General features: G+C 38.7%; 1 protein-coding gene across 1 annotated transcript in view; it reads right to left on the bottom strand.

Moving 5' to 3' along the window:
• Positions 1-1,130: 1,130 nt before the first annotated feature.
• The window catches only part of trappc6bl (trafficking protein particle complex subunit 6B, like), a 34,383-nt gene continuing 14,039 nt past the window's right edge, over positions 1,131-21,474 (bottom strand). The window contains exon 8 of the transcript XR_014270869.1: positions 1,131-2,860. The gene's annotated coding sequence lies outside the window, so the exon portion shown is untranslated. The remainder of the gene's footprint in view (positions 2,861-21,474) is intronic.

A 21,474-nucleotide genomic window follows, 5' to 3' on the forward strand; every position in this document is an offset into this window, starting at 1 on the left:
ATCTAATTTATGACTGAAGCTCCATTTTTTTGTCAATTCTTTAGATTCTTTAAGGGCTGGATTTCAGACTCCAAGTGAACCTCATAGCCTTGTGCCTTCCAACTTTGTTCCCCTTCTGATCAATAGCAGGATGTGTTGCTATGGTGATGGACAATGACCACAAAGTGTAAACAGTAAGCCAAAAAAGCAGGAATGAGTGGGTGTTTGTGTGCTCACAATTTCACAGCCTGTTCTATAAGGCCAGACTGGTTAAAGTCCATTAACGTGTTCTTATGAGACCAAATAATGAAGACGAAAAAACTGTTTAATCTATTATTAACATAATTTTCTGTGAAAATATATGAAAATACAGAGAAGCTGGCCATTGTGGTTAAGTAATTTCTAATAGCTCACATGTGCAGCGAAGTGTACTTTTCCTGGAAGCATTTTAAGTCATAGTAATTAATCCGTTCAATTATTTCTTCTGTGTTTGTTTGACTCTTCGTTTCACGATGTCTTTAAGCCTGTTACAGTCATTTGAACTGCAACACACACACACGGCTAACATAACCACTGCTTTCTGTGAAATAGTTATTGATCAACCATGGCTGTTACTGTCAAAACTGACCTTACCCAAGTCACCTGATTCTGAGCACTATACACGTAAGGCACGTACGCATGCATAGAGGAACACACAGACACACACACACATACACACTGAAGCAAGGTCTATCAAAGCAGTTGTATGCAATACAGTCTAAAGGTAAAACCATAACTGAGATAATCGTATCCCAAGACACTTGAGCAATAGTTTCAAAAGGTCAAAACAGCCTTTCATTCTCATCATAAACACAAGCAGACTGATAGTAAAGTCAATGATACAAAAACTTGGTTCCAAAGGTATCACTCAGTATGAGCTTTATAAATCATTTTAATAGTTAACTTCAGTTCAAGGTGAAACTTCAGGGACTAAAGTTGTAAAACTAAAAGAACTTGAATTTGCTTTTATTACATGTATTAAAGAGGCTCTTTCAGTTGCCTGTTTTCAACTTCAACCAGTTTGGTAGGAACTTTGCAACCTTTGGCAATCAAATCCTTTTTGACCAAACTGTCTGGAAATAAAATGAAGTAAAATTTCTACCATCAAAATGTTCAAGGTTCAAGGTAACTTTATTTATACTCAAAGGCAAGGTAAATTTGCTTTACAGAAAAATGACAGCATTTGGCATCCCTTTAAAAAAAATAAAAATAAAAATAAAAAAAACCACACATACCTAGTAAATATATAAAGCTCACTGTGACACATATATAGTAATTGCTAGTATGCTAGTATGAGTCTCTGCATGTTTCAGTAAGTAAACTCAAGTTGAGTATGATTGTAATTTACTAATAGCTTTGAAAAAAAACGGCCTCTTCCCTCCCTATCTGTCTGTCACAACATGCAGATTAAGCATTGTAGTTGAGTAATATTTCAACCTCAAGCCTTCGTCAACCATTCAGAGCGTGACGGAGTACGTTATGTAACTTCTACTTTACCAACGAGGTCACTAAACACTGCCTTGTTTTTTCCTTCTTGGAAAAGATAAAGCCCGAAGGGGTTAACGTGCATTAAAACACTTTAAAAACACTTATTTGATGTTTTTAAAGGCACTCCCCCTTATAGTTTCCAGCATTTAATCGTTGAAGCAATAATATTGAAGCAACTGAAGTTCACCAGAAACATACAGTAAAATAGCTGGTTTATCAAAATCTATATAGACAAGGTCACACATTTTGTTATCCTACTTGTATTGTTGAACAATATTTCAGTCCACTTTAATGCTATATTACTGCCCTCTACTGTTAAACATCCTGTGCTCACAGTGGTGCTGATCCTTGCACAGAAGCGTGAGGAGTCAACCTTTGTTGAATCATCGCTATGATTCACTTTCACGTGCAATTTGAAGGGGGAGACCTGAAAAGATTAAATAGATTAAAATAGTGCAATACTAGGTAGAAGTCATCTGGAACACCAAAGACTTGAAAAAGCACTGAAAAAAAGCATCTAGTAATTTCAAATGTAGTTAGTCGTATTCAGGAAGGTGCATGAGCTGCTATGTCGATGATGTGCTTTTTAAAAATCACAGCCTGACTCTTTACATAGATGAATGCTGAGCACAACTAGCTTCACATATTATTAAAAACTCATTATAATCTAAAGTTCAATACGCTGCCAATTTAAATAGCCCACAATGATTACAAGACTTTATTTACAAAGACCTAATTACATGTTTATTTCCCCCAATCATCACTGTCACTTTTCTGAAATACTAATGAGCTTTAAAAAAATTTATCCAGCTCACCAAATCCATAACAAAGAAAATAATGAAGCTCTATGTACTTAAAGAGCACAACCAATTACTTGGTAAATTAATGTTTAAATGACAGATCCAGATGTGTGTGCCAAGAAAACAAAATATAGTATAGTTTATGAACCATGGATGTGAAATTGTAGACTAAATGTACATTCCCGGGCCTCGTGCATAGGAATTAATTTGCTCACATTGCATGTAAAATAAACATTCCTGCTTATGTTAGTTTTGGAAAATAATTCTAACAAATCCAAACTCCATAGTTTGGAATTTAGCAGGAAGGAGAACTGGAGAAATTCAGAGAAATTAAGGTGAAATAGCAGCATCCGTATGTCAGATTTGGAGGCAAAGGAAGGAGGAAATATCTTAGTAGTGACATCACAGCAGTGCAGGAAGTGTTGTCCTTTTATAGCCATCTTCTCTCTCACTGCTACATTCCTCTGCTAAAGACCTCAATCCACCCCTCCTCCTGCTCTCTACTCTTCTGTCTTCAATCCTTTGACGCAGACAGAGGGAACAGGGGGTGGAGACTGTAAGGGAAGAAGGGGGAGAGGAGTTGGTAAGGCAGAAAAATTCCCTGAACTCTCCCTTCACAGCCCTCACAGCCACTTCTCTTTTCTTTTCACTCCCCTCTTCCTCTCTCAAGTTTTACTTTCACCAGCCGGTTTGATTTAGCCCTAAAGGCATCCAACATATTCAATTTACAATTTACAGGAAGAGCATTTATTTATTCATTCTTGAATGTGTCTTGAAAATCTCACTCAACAAGGTCTCAAAGGAAAATTGACTGATTAGTGAAGTGTTATTCGAAATTTAATGCAGAAATATCTATGGATCCCTATCATTTTTTTCTAGTTTAGGAGTGGTAAAAGAAATGGTTTTTCATCCAGCAAAAATACTTGTTGTGATCCTAACCTATGAAACTTTTCTATTTCATAGAACAAGAAGTGAATCTAGATGAGTTTGTACAAAATGATCTGAAAAGCAGAAATGGCTACTTTGGGTTGTGTCACAAGAATGAAAACCCAGAATAACAACCTGGAAGGTGGCCATCTCCATGGATATGATTTATACAGAAGTTAAACAGAACTGGTCCATCAAGTCATGAACAGTGCACAAATAAACCTTGCTTACACAAATCATTTCAGCTGACTTTGACACAAGCGCGCCTTTAGATGCAGGTATATTCACATTACTGATGTATTGGAACTACATGAACTCTAGAAAGAGGTAATTTTGGCCTATTGCTAGGTGGTTTCCAAGTAATGTGACATCATCATAGTGTGTCATATATAACTCAACTTTTGTGGCTATAAATTATATGACGTTTTTATTAGGTGTTATAGGTGCATAAATCCTAAAAACAGGTAATTGTAGTCTGTTGCTAGGAGGTTGCTAGGCGGTCGCTAGGCAACATGATAACGTCAAATTATCTGATGTAGATAAGAACCTTCAGGGACCTAAGATTTACTCATATGCCAAGTTTGGTTGGCATATGATGGTCTAGGAGGAGTTTGCAGACAAGGAAACAAACAACCACACTGAGACGGATATCTTTGAATATACATATGTGTGTGTGTGTGTGTGTGTGTGTGTGTGTGTGTGTGTGTGTGTGTGTGTGTGTGTGTGTGTGTGTGTGTGTGTGTGTGTGTGTGTGTGTGTGCATGCCACTATACCTGTGGGGACTATGGGGATGAAATGCCTGTTCCCATGAGTTTGAAGGCATTTTTGAGGATTGTCAAGGTTACAATAAGGTTGTGGTTAGGTATAGGCCAAGGGTTAGGGTTATGCATTCATTTCTGATTGTCAGCATTATGTCAATTAGATGTCTTCACTAAGATATGAAAACGAGTGTGAGTGTGTGTGTCTGTGTATCGTATCAGACAAAATCTTTGTCTCAATGAGCTTGTTTGTTGTTCTTTATTTATGTATACATATACAGAGTTTTCACTTCCCATTTTTCCACATTTCTTCGTCAGTCATGTGTGCTGCTCCTGGAATGCCTTTCCCCTACCCCAGAGGACCAGCTGTCAGTTTGAGCATGATTTCAGGGCCCAGAATATGACGCACATGTGAGTAAGTGTAATAAATCTATTTTAGTTAGTTAGGTTTATATTCTTGTGTGAGAACGGTCAGCCCTTGTATAGACTCTGTAGCCTGGTCTGATCTGTTGCATCGGGGTGTTGGGCATAAGAAGAAAGTCCCTTCAGACAGTTTCACATCTGTTTGTGTTATTAAAGCAGATCTTTCACAACAGGCCAGCCCATACATATTCTCTGCACGCTTCCTGTTCATGATCACACTCAGTATGTGCTTCTCCTTTTAGACTTCACACTTCCTGTTTTTATGTTCTTTCTTATTATGGTATGAAAATAAATTATCACTGAGTCGGTGAGTTTATTAAGGACAGATGTGTGACCTGCACATGAGGATAAAAACAGCTTTCTATGTGAAAGGCCAAATGGCTTAACACTTTAAACACTGGCTGAAAAGAGGTTTACTTTGCTTTTAGACTAGTTTATGTCACATGTGAGTGATTTGTATTTGAATTAGTATGATAATTATACATTATAGGCTAAATCAGTGTACAAAACACATTTGCTAAGTCTAGTAAGGCTAATAGTGACTTAAAAATGTCATGTATCAACCCAAACAGAGCAAAAGATGCACTTTTATCTCTAACCCAACAACAGTTCACAATAGATTCCAGTCTTTAAAGCTGGTGCACCAAATAGCAATCATCTTGAATTAAACCACAATTGTCTGACAGTCAAAAGAATAGATATAGTTTCATTTTTATTTTTGTGGGTTTTCAACTAGTAAATATAATATAGAAGTATTTCAGCTTGTGATTTTAGGTATCCTCTGTCAAATAAAGAGGAGCAGAGACACAATCAGCTCAAATAGCATAAATCTAAGTTTTTTTTATTTAATTACCCCCAACAACTTTTGTAGCTAAAGTTTGAAAATGGGTCCCATCAAGGATATCATGTTACAGTCAGTTATAAATCCTATTAGCATATATTGACATTATAAATGTTATGATGATCCTATTGTTTTACAGCTTTATAAGATGAGATCTCCTTTATTAATTCCAAAATATGGGGAATTATTTGTTACAACAAGGCTAAACACAGCAAACATGTACAGTGACACAGCTGTAGAATTTCTTTTGTCTGATCACATCTAAATAACAATTCATTTTAAATTAATGAGCTGCATGGGAATGAGGAATACATTTCAATACAGTAGATGTCTTTCTAAAAGTGCTGTAAGTTCAAAGATGTAATTCCTCCACTGTTACCTTCAGGGCCATGTGCCACCACATTGCAAAGCATTGGTAGCTGGTCTCCACCACAGTGTAGAGAAGCTGCCTAAACTCTACTCACAGACAGGCTTACATCCTCACTGTGTACAAGCCTGGTTGCTGTGTCTTCTCTGAAAAAGAAAACCTTGAGTCAAATGTGTTTGACTCCCTGATATAACTCACAAATGTGTACCTTGAAGCAGATAACTCATAGGATGAGTTATGGTGTCAGTAATTTAGAAAACCTTCATTTAGCCTGGAAAAATACTTTTTTGTGGTATATTTACCCTCCTTAAAGCTAGGACTTCTTACTATTTGTTTATTTTCAGCTCTGTAGCCAGGTTGAGAAAGAATCAGGGCTTTATTGAACCCAGCCACAAATAAAAATTTCACCATTAGAGAGAAAATCATTCAAAATCATCCCATTTGCATGCCATTATGCGCAGCAACTATAAATATTATTATTACTGTATAGACCAATGTTCAACCTTTCTTTTATCTCAAAATTTCTTAAAAGGGTAGCTGTAAAATAGCTAATTAATTATCTGCAGAGGAATGGTTTATTTGAAGCATTTCAGTCAGAATTCATCACCGTAAAGAAAGTGCACAAGTGAAGGCTAAAAAAAGATCTTTTTATGGCCTTGGACAGTCTCATCTCTATGTATTTACTGTTAAACTTCCCATGATATTTTAGTACAGAAATTAGAACAAGCCACTTTATTGTTTCCCAAGGGGGCAATTAAAAAGAAACATTGAGCATCACATGAGACACAGAATAACAAACAAACAGCACTGTGGTGCAGTGGTTTGATTCATACCTATTTAACAGAGTCCAATTTCTTCATGTAAAAGGGGAGTCTTCTTCACACACTAACATTAATCATAAAGTTTCACAAGGCTCTCTGGTGGGACCAATTCTATTTACATTATCCATACTTTCTTTAATCAGAATCAGAATACTTTATTAATCCCGAAGGAAATTAGGGCTACAGCAGGCAGCACGCTAATGGCGCATGCGCACTTACAAGGTCTGGGATACATTTTCATTGCTATGCAGATGATGCCCAGCTTTATTTATCCATGAAGCTAGATGACATACACCAACTAATTACCAATTATGAAAAGACATAAAGACATGGAAGACTACTAAATTTCTATTTCTATATTCAGATAAAACTGAGGTGACTGGCCCAAAAAATCTTAGAAATGTGGTGTAACAAGATACTTACTCAGGGTAGCATTATCTTGGCAACCAGGAACACTGTGAGTCCTTTTTGACCACGATATCTCACTCAGTGTGCATATTACACAAATATGTAGAACTGCTTTTTTGAATATCTCTAAAATTAGAAACATCCCGTTTCAAAGTAATGTTTGTGATCTCAAACTAGTTCGTGTTTTTATTACTTCTAGGTCGACTATTGTAATTAATTATCAGGTTGTTCTAAAAACTCCCTGAAATCCCTTCAGTTGATTCAGAATGCTACAGCAAGAATACTGACAGGGACCAGAGAGAGAGACCATATTTTTATCATATTAACGTCTCTTTAAGACAGAAACCCTCTACTTGCAATCCTACTTTGAACCCTCCCTTTGTTACACTGCAATAGGCCTAGCTGGGGTTTCCCATGGTGCACTGAGCATTTCTTCCTCATTCACCTCTTTTCACACTTTCTGTGTATTCATATGCCACTTTTTTTAGTCATTAGCTATTATTACACTCTGGCTCTCTTACACAGTCTGTCTTTTTTTTTTTTTTACTGTCTCCCCCCTCTAACTCATTTGATTGTAGGAGTCTTTTCTCTACTGTAGGGCCTTTATTTGTAAGACCCTTGAGGCAACTCTTGTAATGATTTGACAATATATAAATACAACTGAACTGAAATGAATTGTGTATTGTAATTCATTATTATCAGGATGTTAAAAAAAACCTCTCTGAAAAGCCTTCAGTTCATTGAGAATGATACAGCAACTATACTGACGGGCACTAGAAAGAGGTTCCTTTTTAAGAACACAGTTATGTGTCATTTTTAAGAGGTTTCTTCCTCCTAAAAAGGACAAAAGACATATCCAAAGAAACAGATTCGCAAATTCAATTGTCCAGCCAGTTTTCTTTAGTGCTGCTGTAGCATGAGTTGTGCAGAGGGTGGTATTCATGTGGCTTTATGTACAATAAATAAAAGGTTGCTCAATGACATTTTTTCCACCACAGCTTCAGATGCCCTTCTTCACATGCCCCACCCCCCACCCCCTCAACTGACCACAGCCAAGTACACTGCACTTACCACAACATTTTGACAGTCAATACTATACTTCAGAAGTCTTTTTTGTAAATAACTATTTTTAGTTCCATTTATAAATAGTCAAAGATTTAAAAATAAATAAATAAATAAATAAATAGTCAAAGATTTAGCACGACCCTCTTTGGTGAGGGGTGAGGGAAGACTTTTGCTCCATCACGCATAGTTAGAAAAGAAATGTTTAAAATTAAATTCAGTTTGTCAGGTGGTGTTAGGTGTTTCCAAGTGTCTGCCAGATGGCCAAACAAAATACCTTTTGCTAACATGTTCACCATACTAACTGCACAGAATCATGATGACATGATGATGATTTTGTACAGTCATAATGACTTATTGTGGCTGTTCATTTTTTAGTCTGTTTTCTCAGAATGCTGTCTTCAGCAGGCTGAAGAATTTTCATTCATTAGTGCTGAAGCAAAGGATCCAAATAAAGTATTGTTCATATCACAATTCTACCACTTTGTAACAACAAACAGCGATAAAAGAGGGGTCTGTGCGTTTGACTCGATGGGGTTAGAAAAATAAAACTATAAAAAGAAGATAATGAATGACTGCATGAATCAAATAATGTGACTTTTTAAAGGATTTGTTTAAAATTAAAACGCAGGTCTCATTTACCGGCATTACAGAAATATATAAAATATTCTCGTTTAAAATAATAATAATAGTAGTAATAACAACCTCAAAATGTAAACTCATTTCTAAGTAGTATTCTCATTTTTCACTTACAAAACATTGTGATTTACATCCTGACCCTTAAAGCCACGATGCTGAGGTAGTAGCATTAAAGGTCAGCTGCTTCTTGTGAGTGGCCGTGTTATTTTAGGTCGTATGTTTTAGTTTTAAGCTAAAATCAGCAGTGGTCTTTGTGGATGCAGAGCCAATTCATGACACAGCGCACACATTACAGCCAGGAGGACAATAGGCCTCTTTATGAGGAAGCACTTGCACACGTACGCACATATACATATACACACTGCTATGTTTAAACAGGTGGGCAGAAAATTGAGTGGTTAGCTAGGTGGGTGTGTGCGTGTATGTGCGTGCACGTGTGTGTGTTTCCCTGGGTGTTAGCTGTGTGTGAGGAGTTTGGTTATTAAAAGGAAAGGAATGGATATTGCATATGTGTGTTTAGGCTTGGCTGGCCTCCTAGGAATACATACCATGGTGACACTAGCAGTGCCGAGACCAGCAGAATTCCTTCTTATAAAAATAAGCATCATGGAAAAAGAGAAGAGAGAAAAGGAGGAAGAAAAAAGACAGGAAAGAAACAAAAGAAATGAATAGTGTGCATAATGGACATCTATGCAAGAAAACCACAAAAGGATGAGTGTTATGAGTGTCTGACCCAAGTGTTCTCATTTTGACCTAAGCTTGGACTGTCAGTCATAAGATTGCCACAATTTGATTCATATATAGCTAAAGGGGATTTATTATGCTTTTCCTGATTTTCTGTTATGTACACGTTGCTGCAGTGGTTAATGTTTATATTAAACATAGCAAAGGAGTCATATTCTTATAACCCAAAAGCACAGGCTTCAGACTGCTTTAGACTGTTTTCTCATTTTGGCTCTGTATGATGTCACTGAGAGTTGATAGCCTTCATATGGTCATCTCAGACACAACAGCACCACCCAGAAGTTGCATAAACCTTGTGTTAATAAGAGGCAGTTAACAAGAAAATTATCAGGTAAAAGTGCACCAAGACCCGGCATAAAATAAAAGGAGGATTAGTTTGAACTGTGACTTATGCAAAGTAAAGTCCAATAATAAAAATTATACACAACTGTGTTCTTCTTCATTACAGTTCATCAGCCCAATAATAATTATGTCTTGTGTTGAAAAACAAAAATTAGCACCTCTTTGTCTCACAATTACTGCTTTCAGGTGTACAGATTAGAGTTCTCCTCACAGCCTCCTCCCATCCTACGGTTAAAAAAATTACAGACTTGATGCAGCAAAAAAATGCCGGTACGGGAGTGGACCAAGTCTTGTTTTTAACTGCTACTGTTCAAATTGGGAAGTAGGCACAAGTTACATGCAGACATACAGATGGAGTTAAACTTTAGGGAAGTGACTAATTTCATGAGGTATGTTTAATTTGGTGACGGCTGTCAAAAAGAGGAAGCAGGAGACTAGATGACGCTTTGCGTCAAGTGCTTAGCTAGCAGTGCAAATACATGCTAACTGGCTCTGGTCAGTAACAGAAAACAATGTTCTTTCTCAATAGTTCTTCCAGAAGATGCAGTGACATCCTAATGTCTCTACCACAGCACACCCAGCACACACATATACTAGTCACCTTGAGCTGATGTATCCATGATTACTATTTTTATGTAATGCTGAGATGCAACTTTTAGGTGCAAATAGAAAAGAAACAGCAGCCTTTTGAAAAGGCTTCCATTGTGTTTCAGTGTTTTAGTGACCCATTCATAGACTGTGAATAAAAGCTGGTTAACATACCTAATATGATATCACTCATTTGTTTGTGGAGTCTAATTTTTAAGCTTCAGACTTTATGTGGTTTTGATGAGAAACCAAGAGCACTGCGTACTCATATGGTGGGGACCTGTCAATCACAAGTTAGCCACGCTCACACTGTGTCTTAATTATCTATTTTACTGTTAATGGGACCATAGTTTATAAAGTGAATATCGTGCAGAATTCAATATCACGTAACACTAACAACTGAGATCACAAACAGGATAATGTTTACCAAAGCTGAGTCCACACAGGAAGTCATTTCCCATCGCTCATCACTTTGAAGTTGACTTTTGGTCTCTTGTGGACATTCCAGGCTTCAGTTGCCTAGGTAACCCTGTAATGTATTTACCGCTAGCTCATATGTCAGTCAGTATTCTGCGCTGCTCACTGGCAGTCATTTCAGTGACTTCATATTGGGTCCTGTCTGCAGTTATTTCAACTGTATTTATTTGAACTTGCATGTGATTCTCTTGTTTTGGTCACCACATTGCTGCAAAATGCTTCCTGTGTGGACACGGCTTTGAAGACAGAAAGTAAGTGAGAAGCAGGGTCATTTTCTCATAGGCTTTGTGGCCCCTTGTTGGCTATTAGAGAAAATGCAGGTCTATGGCACTGTACTTAACTTTTAAGACCGAGAATCTGTGCCCATCTTTCATGTAAAGTCTGAGGGTTCTACCAAAGACCTTTGAAGCCCACCTTGTATTGCGGGTGGGGTCAGGTTTTGTTGGTTCCAAAACTTAAATGCAAAGAGGAGACAAAACCAATGCTAATTGCAAGTGTGGATGATTATTTTGCTTATACGTGAGAATGTAATGTAAACTTGCAACACATAATCAATATTAAATACTTTAGGAAACCAGCAAGAAAACCATCACACAGAAACAGCTCAAGGCTACCCATACAACAACAATTGAATTGCAGTTGTAAATTATATCAAGTGCTCCATTACTCCATCTTTGAGAGAATACAAGCTATATAAAAATTCTCGATCAAAGACAGATATATAATCTCTAATCTCTAGTGCCTTGATTATACTCTGTTGCAGACACAAATACAGATAGCTGAAGACCCAACCAACGAGTGCTTGTACCTGTTATACATTTCTGAAGTCTGCTTGAAGTTCACCACCTGGGACACACGCGTAGTTGGTGGACTGCAATGTGAATTCTCCACAAATGGTCTAGACCTTCTCTCACAGTAGCTGATAATGAAATTTATCTCAATCAAATCCTAGCAGACCCGAGCAAACTCATAGATGTGGAAAATACAAACAAGGCTTAAGATGAGGCCATTACAATTATCTCTGAACTAATAAAGATTAATAATTTTTTGAATAACGAATATGAAAATGTGTGATCAGTGAATCATAATACAAGTATTTGCTTTATTAATCCAGGTAAGACTATGAAAACATTTTATTCTGTACAGCAACTACATGTGAATACATATAAGATGCTAAAAATGCTTTCAGCAATACACTGAAACATCCTGAAACAACAAGTAACATCATCTGTATGATTCAAAGACATATTAAAAGACTTGCTGTCTGGTACAAAACATGGAAACTACAGGGGGAAGTTATGACAGGAAACAGTGTGGTAGACACTCTTCTCATCACGAAAAAACACATACAAGGATTATACATGCAGACATGCAGTTACAGCTCAACTCTTATAGCAATAAGAAGTAGATGGACAGGACAAGGAAGTGGAAGTAAAAGAAAATAACACCTGAATGCATGCAGGTGCATTCAGAAAGGACTGTATTTCTACCAAATTTACGATATACCAACCTATAAATAAATGTTAAAAAAAAAAAAAGGTGAACGACATCATCTGGTATGTGGCTTGAGATCCATCAATATGCCTCTGATCAAATACGCTCATCAATATTATGAGCCGTTGCCTGGATACAGTTGGACGGGAACACGTGTGAGAATATACAGACGAGTATTCATCATCTTTTGGCACACTTTTAGGTGCACAGAAGAAGAAGGAGAAGGCTTACAATATATTCACATCAACCTCCCACAGCTGACGTGAATAAGAGACTGGAATGCAACGGGAGTAAAAAACACTGCTGAATTGCTCTGAGGGAGTAATAAATACACATTCTAACAGAAGACCTGCTGCCCCACTTCTGTCTACATTGGGTCAAACACTGGAAAGCACACACAACTATGTGTAAACACACAAAGTTAGCCTTATGACGATAATGCTATTTAGATGTAACATAAAGTTTTGAATTGTATAGTGCTGTGGCCCATTTTCAAACTCTATTTCCAGTAGTCAGTTCTGTTCAACTCTGATTAGCAAAAATTTGCACACCACACATACCAATCTTTTTACTTACCCTAAAAGGGCATTCTTGGTGCCTGTATCAGGCCATGTCTGAAACTGAAACAAATAGCAAGTAAAACCAAAAGAAAGCCACTGTTGTATGGTTTTAATGAAAGTTTATGTTGAATGGAGGGGGCATTTTAACCTGGAAAAAACTCCGGCCATGACCTCTGCTAAGCCGATGTAACAGGAATGAACACTGTTTCCCCACAGCACGTCAAACCCTGAACATTCCCGTTGTCTTCTGGTGGCCACAAGAACTCCAGTATTGATGACATGGGTTTATTTTTCACCCGTCTTTACCAGTCCTGACACAAAACCAGTAAACCAAAGAGCAAGGGAATTTTGCAAACAAGAACGCCTCACATTGCAGGCTAGCAACAGAGTGGTGTTTTTATCTGTCCTCCTCTTTAAACAGCTTCAATAAATACAAAACTTCTCACCACTTATGACGCTCGTTCTAGGCTTGGCTGTGCTTCATTGCCCAAACACCTGACATCAATCTGTACTTGTTTTACGTTAGTGGTCTTCTTCCTGTCTGGCAGCTGCGTGGTGTTTTGCATACAACAAAATCCCTTTCTAAGGTTTTAGCTAAAGTACATTGTTCAGAAAAGGCTACTTTACACAAGTATTTTTCCACTAAGGCCTACATTAGGATTTGAGCAGCAAACTTTTCAAGTTACATTTGTTAGTCTTTTATCATTAATGTTAAGGCACTATATTTTTTTTTATGCAGGTGAATTTTAAAAATAGACAAAACTCTGTGAAATTACCTATGGTAAAACTTTCATGAGAAGATCTCTCTTTGCTGCTTTCTATTTATGTTTTTCTCACCTTTGTCTGTCCTTTCCGCCTCCCACGCCTTCCTCTCTGTGTGTCGAGCACACAATGTTCATGTTAGTTTGACTTTTTTTTGTCTCATCAAAATGGCTTTCTTACACTAAGATCTGATGAAAGTCAGTAGATTTGGAGCTTTAGATGCTGCGCTCAGGGGGCTCAGGATGCATCTTTGATGACATTGCTTGTACAGTACTGTGCAAAAGTCTTCATCCACCCTTAATTTATTCTTTTCTTTGGCATGGGTGCATGGATTTATTGAAACACATTCAAACATAAAGGGTGGGCCATTTATATGGATACACCATATTAAAATGGGAATGGTTGGTGATATTAAAGTCCTGTTTGTGCCACATTAGTATATGTGAGGGGGCAAACTCCTCAAGATGGGTGGTGACCATGGTGGGCATTTAGAAATCGGCCATCTTGGATACAACTTTGTTTTTTCAATAAGAAGAGGGCCATGTGACACATCAAACGTATTGGTAATGTCACAAGAAAAACAATGGTGTGCTTGGTTTCAGCGTAATTTGATTCTTTCATGAGTTATTTACAAGTTTCTCTTTGTTCACAGCCATTGACATGTCGAAGAGGTTAACACGTGAGGAGTGGATCGAAATCATGTTGATATCTGGTAAATGCAGTAACTGGGTCATTGCAGCAGATTTCAATGCAAGACACCCTATGAGACAACCCATCTCCCATGGTACAGTTAGCAAACTGCTTGCTAAGTTTCGTGAAACTGGTTCAGTGTTGGATTTGCCAAAATGTGGACGCAAGAAAACTGTCACTGATTAAGAAACATCAGTGGCTGTCCTAGCTTCATTCAGCAAGCGCCCACAGCGTGTCAGGGTTCCTGGGTCGGTGACCCAGTATTTTCAGTTCACGTTCACTGTTTATCTTCTGCCTGTTCCACTTCCTGTTTTATTGTGTTAGCCTTGGTCCATGTGCATTATGTTCCGTCCTCTTCCCGTTTATCATTAGTTCATTATGTTCAGCTGTGTACTCACCAGGTTCTAATCTCTCATCACTCAGCCTGTGTATTTATGTCCCTCAGTTCAACCAGTCCAATGTCGTGTCATTGATGTTATTGTGATGTTGTCTCTCCGTCTGTATGTTCCGTTAGTCAGTCAGTGCTTCAGTCAGTCGTCCAGCCAGCCATTTTCTCCCTTTGTTCTGTTCATCCACTCCTTATAATAAATCGTCACCTACCTGCGAGTGCTGCGTTTGGGTTCCTTCTTCCTCGCCTCCACCCAACCGCTGACACAGCGTAGCACTCGCCGCATGTCGCTGGAGAGTGGCATTAGTCGAACATCCCTTCGGCGGATATTAGCTACTCACAAATGGCACCCTTACAAACTCCAGCTACTGCAGCATCTCAACGAGGAGGCCCACAAGGTCTCCCGATCTGACCCCCTTAGACTTTTATCTTTGGGGTCATCTGAAGGCAATTGTCTATGGTGTGAAGATACGAGATGTGCAGCACCTGAAACTACGGATACTGGATGCCTGTGCTGGCATTTCTCCTACGGTGTTGCTATCAGTGTGTGAAGAGTGGGAGAAGAGGGTTGCATTGACTATCCAACATAATGGGCAGCACATTGAACACATTTTATAAGTGGTCAGAAACTTGTAAATAACTCATGAAAGAATCAAATTACGTTGAAACCAAGCACACCATTGTTTTTCTTGTGACATTAGCAATAAGTTTGATGTGTCACATGGCCCTCTTCCTATTGAAAAAACAAAAGTTGATGGCCGATTTCTAAATGGCCACCATGGTCACCACCCATCTTGAGGAGTTTGCCCCCTCACATATACGAATGTGGCACAAACAGGACTTTAATATCCCCAACCATTCCCATGTTATTACGGTGTATCCATATAAATGGCCCACCCTGTAGATAGAGATACGGCAGGAATACAGTTTGTACAAATTCAATATTTTCACAGCCTGAACTCTCTTAGGCAGCTTTCTTGTAATTTCTTTAAGTCTTCAGGAATAGTTCTCCACGCTTCTTGAAGGACACTTAAAGCTCGTCTTTGGATGTTGAGGGCCTTATCTTCTGTTCTCTGTCACACACACTGCTTCAATAATGTTGAGGTCCAGACTCTAGGGAGGCCAATCGATGACCAATGCTGTTCAATACTGTGTGTTTTTCTATCCAGGTATGCTTTTCCTGCATTGGCAGTGTGCTTGGGATCTTTGTCAAGCTGAAAAATTAAGCTGTTGCCATTCAGACTCTTTGACTCAGTACTGCATTCTGAATCAAACTCTGACAGTACGTTTCTGCATTTATAATTCCATCAATTTTGATCGTCAACACCAGTCGCTGCAATGCAGTCCCAAACAATGACAAAGCCTTGACTGTTTTTTATAGATGACTGTAGACACTTCCCAATGTACCCTTTTCTAAATTACTCTGTGCGTATTAACAACAATTTGAACCAAAAATTTCTGATTCTGAATCATTAATCTGTAAGACCTGTTGCCAAAGACTTTCAATCCAGTTCTTGTGTCATTTAACATACCCCAGTCTCTTCTTCATGCTTGGCTATTGCTCAAGACCATTGTGGGGAAAAAAAACTAAACAAGAAACCCTGGCTCCTTGGAGGCAAAATATTATAAGAAATGAGAAGCTGCTCAAGACTGCTTCCTGAATGGACCATATTTTAACTCACTGCTGTTCCTTCTGGTTACACATTAGACCGACAAATACACAGAGTGATAAACCACCCCTCTGTTATCGAAACAAAGATTTAGCTGTTTGTTTTGCTTTGGGTTCATAGGGGCTGTGTAACATGCACACACACATGCACACACACCCATACACATATTGATGTCTGGAGGGTTTCCAGGTACAAGTTCCCCTTTCTGTCAGTCTCTGTGTGAACTCAGCAGCCTTAGTTTCCTGCTATGGCCTTTTCATTGTGTTTATCAGAAAACTGCGTGTTTGAGTCATTGAAATAGTATATGCAGACTTTTAAACAAGTATTATATAAGGAATAACATCTGCCAGCTTATGGATTGTACATGAGTCATGTTCTATACTCTATATCGAAACTGATTTAGCCAAAGTAATCTAATGCACTCAGTTTGCAGTCCACCAACACCAACTTGGAAATAGTGCAACATCTCCCCCTTCTGGTGAAATAGCAGAAGAAGCTGCATAAACAAATTCTAACCCTGTTGCGAAATATAAGATTCCACAACTTTTTCATTCATGTTACTGGAACAATCTGTCACAAGGGCATAGCTTAACCTACGAACTTTCATCATTTGTTTCTTTTCTGGCAAATAAATCATATAAAACAAAGCTACACTATTGTATGGAGTCTTTACGGATCACATTAGAGTACAGGTGTAATCTTGAGATTATAATAATTAAAAAGATTTTTTGAGACCTTTTGTATTATCATCCCATATAATCAGTCTGATTTAATGTGCGAGTATTGAGGGTAATATCAGTTATCAGTCTGGTATAACTGGTATGCAGTTATTCTTTACTTCTGCAGCCGTCAGCAAACACCAGCAAGCTTATGGTAGGTAAATATCAAATTGCCCTCCTGTCTCTGCAACTTTCCAAACAATGGGATCATCACACAAGTTTACAGATTCTACATGTAACAGGGCGCACAGCTAATGCTACTAAGGTGATAGTAAAATCAATTCATGTTAAGTTACTTTGGAATGAGTGAGACTAAGTGTGCAACAGATCACCACAGATACCTCTGTCTTGCTATTTCATACAACTTGAATATTATTAATTAACACAGCATTTTAGATCTCATTCTAAAGACAACCAACACAGATCAAAAGGCAAAAACAGGAATAATAATAAATAACAATAAAACTGTAAGAACAAATGAAAACTATAATGAGACAGGAGGTATAGTGCAGCTACAGTACTGCGGTTAAAAACATTAACATGAGTCAGATCTGACATGTAATATTGTATTGTGGTAATAAAAGTTCCTTTGCCTGGAACTAGTAAATCCCAATGCACTGAAAAGTGCACCAGTTAAAGGGCAAAGATTGTGACATCACTGTTTGCAGACCTCTGTCACATGATATGCCTCAGTTTGTATGCTAGTGGTACTGCTTGTGTACATACAAATACAAACACAGCTGACTAATTTTCCTTCCTACTTTCCCTGAAAACAAAGAAGTTCAAAGAACTTGCATCTGAACTCTCCACCCTCACTCATTGTTTGTGCAGACATGTGTGCTGTTATCTTGTTACTAAACTTTCTCCATCCTTCTTCTCTTGCTTCCTAACTCTTGCTTCCTAATTGTATGCACATGAGTGAATTCCAGCGGATGGGAGAGGTAGAGAGGGAGGGTGTGATGTCAGAGGTCAAAGTTTAGATTCTGACCTTTGACCTCTTAGTAGAACCCAACTGTGTGGTAATTCTGTGTGTGTGTGTGTGTGTGTGTGTGTGTGTGTGTGTGTGCGCAAACCAAAAGGCTCTCTGTAATCACAATCACAAATGCACACACACAAACACGCGCACACAAGCAAGTGATGCAGGGGGTTACATTGTGAAAATGGGAGGGTGGCGAGGTGGGGTGGGGGTGAAAAAGGGGGAGAAAAATGGGAGCAGATGTTCATCAGGTCTACAAACCCCTCCTCCCTTCCCTTTATTTTTTTCCACTAGTAGTTGTAGCCTCTTATCTGAAGGAGGCTGTGTGGGGCTGTGGAGGAATGACTTCACTTAATCATGAGTTTTTCAATAGGCTGAGTGTGCGAGTGTGTAGAGGTTGTAGGAGCACACACAAGCACAAAAGTGCATGCGCACAGACGTCAGTGTAATGCAGTTGTTTTAATCAGGAAATCCACTCACATCCAATGGTGATGTTGTAATTATGGATTAGTCAGCTCTACTATCTACCTCCTACTCAACCTTCCATTCAGTTCTTATAACCCGCAGACAGCTCTTAGACGTCCTTCCCACTCACTGAAAACCAATATTGTTTGATCATCAAGGGGTTTGTTAAATATATCAGAAAACATGAATTGTTTTTACATCATTTCCCTGGAAACATCTTATTAGACTTGGCGTGCAGTATAGCCTAAAGTCAAATATCTCAGGCAATACAACCTCTGGAAACCTGTTCTAATATCTAGTAGATGTTGAATAATCACAAGCTTTCATGATGACTAATTACTCCAGTGCTGAAAGATTACGTGACCAAGCAACAGAATGCATCCTGTGGCACATTTTTATGCACCTGGTGGAATAATCCCAAATCTCTGGATGAACCTCGCTGCAGATCCAGCCTCGACAAAACAATCTCCACTTTCCATCCTTTATTGCCTTCTCTCTCTCTCTCATTTCCCCTGTTTCTTCTAAATAACCCCAATCCTGCCCCTTCATCGTCTCCTCTCCCCCCTCTTGCATCCATCTCTTTCCCCCTACCCAGCCCTTCTATCCCACACATTCACCTTGCTCTGTTATTTCCACACTGTGTGTGTGTGCATGGCTGTAGTCACAGAGGGCAGGCCATTAGTTTGTTAGTTGGTTCTGCAGCTCATTGAGCTCATTGTGCTCCAAAGGCCCTCCAGCCCAGCTGGACTCAACAAGAAGCAAGAACTCCCTTTCAAATCTCTCACCTCCTTTCTCCTCCCCTCCCCCTCTCCTTTAACCCCCACTGCCAGTAATCCCCAACTCAGCCCAAAGATTTAGTTTCTTCACAGAAGTAAACTGAACTTGCTAACCAAATAGCCAGCTTATAGCATTTGTTTGCCAAATTAACAAATTACCTCAAGGAACTTGTGTTGCTGACATCGTGCTAATGGTTTGTTGTTTACAGTGTCAGAGGAGGTAAAAACACACACACAGTGCCCACCTCTTAAGATGTAGAACTAATTAGAGCAACTTCTAATGTCACTTTCTGTTGAAGACACACAGCTGCATTAGCACTGGTTTTGTTTTATCCCGGGACAATACACATTATAATCATTGTGCATCTAAAAGTTCATTTTCATGCCCTTACTGTGCATCTTATAAATTTAAAGCATCACAGCAAGTTGCGGTAAATTTATAGTGTAGCAGTTTACACATTCGCCTAGGAAGCAAAAGATCCCTGGACCGCTTGGAGGTTGAATCAGCAAGGCCATCCAGTGTAAACAATTGCCAAATCAAATGTGTGAGTGGTGCTTCCTTAAGAAGGAGTCACCACTCATATATTTGATTTGCCAAATTTAGTAGCCCAAATTAAAAAATATTGTTAATGTGTTAAAGGATTTTAGTTCATGCGATGACAAAGTGCACCGAGACAATAGCGGCAGGAGACAATATTTGGCAATGGTAGCAGTCTGGTGGTTATGACAGTGTTGCCAAATCGACCTATAGGATCTGCTTGGCCATGAAAGCCCATGGCATGAAGTTCCCCGGCTCAGTTTTTATGCTGACGTTAACTCCAGAGGAAGTTTGGCACTCTGTAGTTACTGAATAAGCAAAGCATTGGTGGCTTTTACACCATGTTCTGTAACTTTACATGGTCTGCACTCTGCTGTGGTTCAAACACACTTTGGAATAACCAGTTAAAGATGATGGACGAATATCTATGGGTGAAGAAATTTCATTAACTGACTACTTGCAGTGCTGGCACCCTGTTACAGTATTACACTCAGATTTATTGAACTCTGTATAATAACCAATTCTTTCCCTATGGCAATGGCACTGAAAACACCTGAATGCAAAGATGAAGAGGTATGGACCAATACTCTTGTCCATGTATGTTTGGACATTACTTCTAAAATATCTGCTAATAAAGCATCACAACAAAAGCAGGGACATAACTCAGAATTACACCGAATCACAAAACTAGAAATCGCTATGAATTTGCCAAAAATTGCAAAGCGATCTACAACTTTTGAAGGGTGAAAGACATACATATTACTTACAATGTGGTACGTGAGATTTAAGAATCTGTGTGGGCACACACACAGTTTATTATCATACTGTTTAATAGCAATTATGTGCAAAAGCAGCCAATTCATTTGCTTTCTACGGGAAAGGAAAAGTCACAAATAATGTGCAGTTTATTACTTATGTTGAGTAAACCCCCAACCTTCAGACTGTAGAGTGGGCCTGTACCATTACAGCTCACTGGGGGTGGAATAGATTGAAATCCTCTGTCAAACACACACAAACACGTTCGCACACAAAAAACACACACTTAATGGTGACCACTTGGCTGGAGCAAAACAAAGCTTTTCGGCAGGCTTTGTTCTCAGCTGAACTCATCTTTCAAAAGGGACTCAGAGCTACAACTTGGACTCAAGAACTTCTGAGGCAGACTGAGTCATTTTTGTCAACCTTTTAAGATGTTCCTCTGGTCCTGCAGGGATTTCATGTGGGCTGGATATCATTGGGTTGTTAATACCACTTGTTTAAACTTACAAATGAACTCAAGAATTTTCACTGATGCCACAAATGAACCTATTCTAAGGTAAACTTAAAAGTCCTAATCAGAATCAGTTGCAGAAGAAACTGAAAGCAGCTCACTAAGGTTGCAGCCAACAGTTTGCTTGCTTATGAATGCAGTCAAAATTGGTACGAGGTGTGACAGCCGAAGTCCTGGCAGATGTGTTTGTGCTTGCGTGTTCTTGATGTTTTGTCTTTGTGAGGACTGACTTGTCTTACTGTTGACAGAAGGGCTTGAATTTATGATTGTAGTGTCTAAGGTAAGGTTTAGACTCCCTGTCTTTGTAAAGGTAAAGGGACTAAACCTGTTGTTTTCTGTGTGTGTGTGTGTGTGTGTGTGTGTGTGTGTGTGTGTGTGTGTGTGTGTGTGTGCGAGAGAGTGGGACTAATCATCTCAAGGCTCTGCTCTGCAGTGGAATTTTTCACACATCTGTCTTCACCTT

This window comes from Aulonocara stuartgranti, assembly GCF_965226115.1.
Source record: "Aulonocara stuartgranti genome assembly, chromosome: 14".
NCBI lineage: Eukaryota > Metazoa > Chordata > Actinopteri > Cichliformes > Cichlidae > Aulonocara > Aulonocara stuartgranti.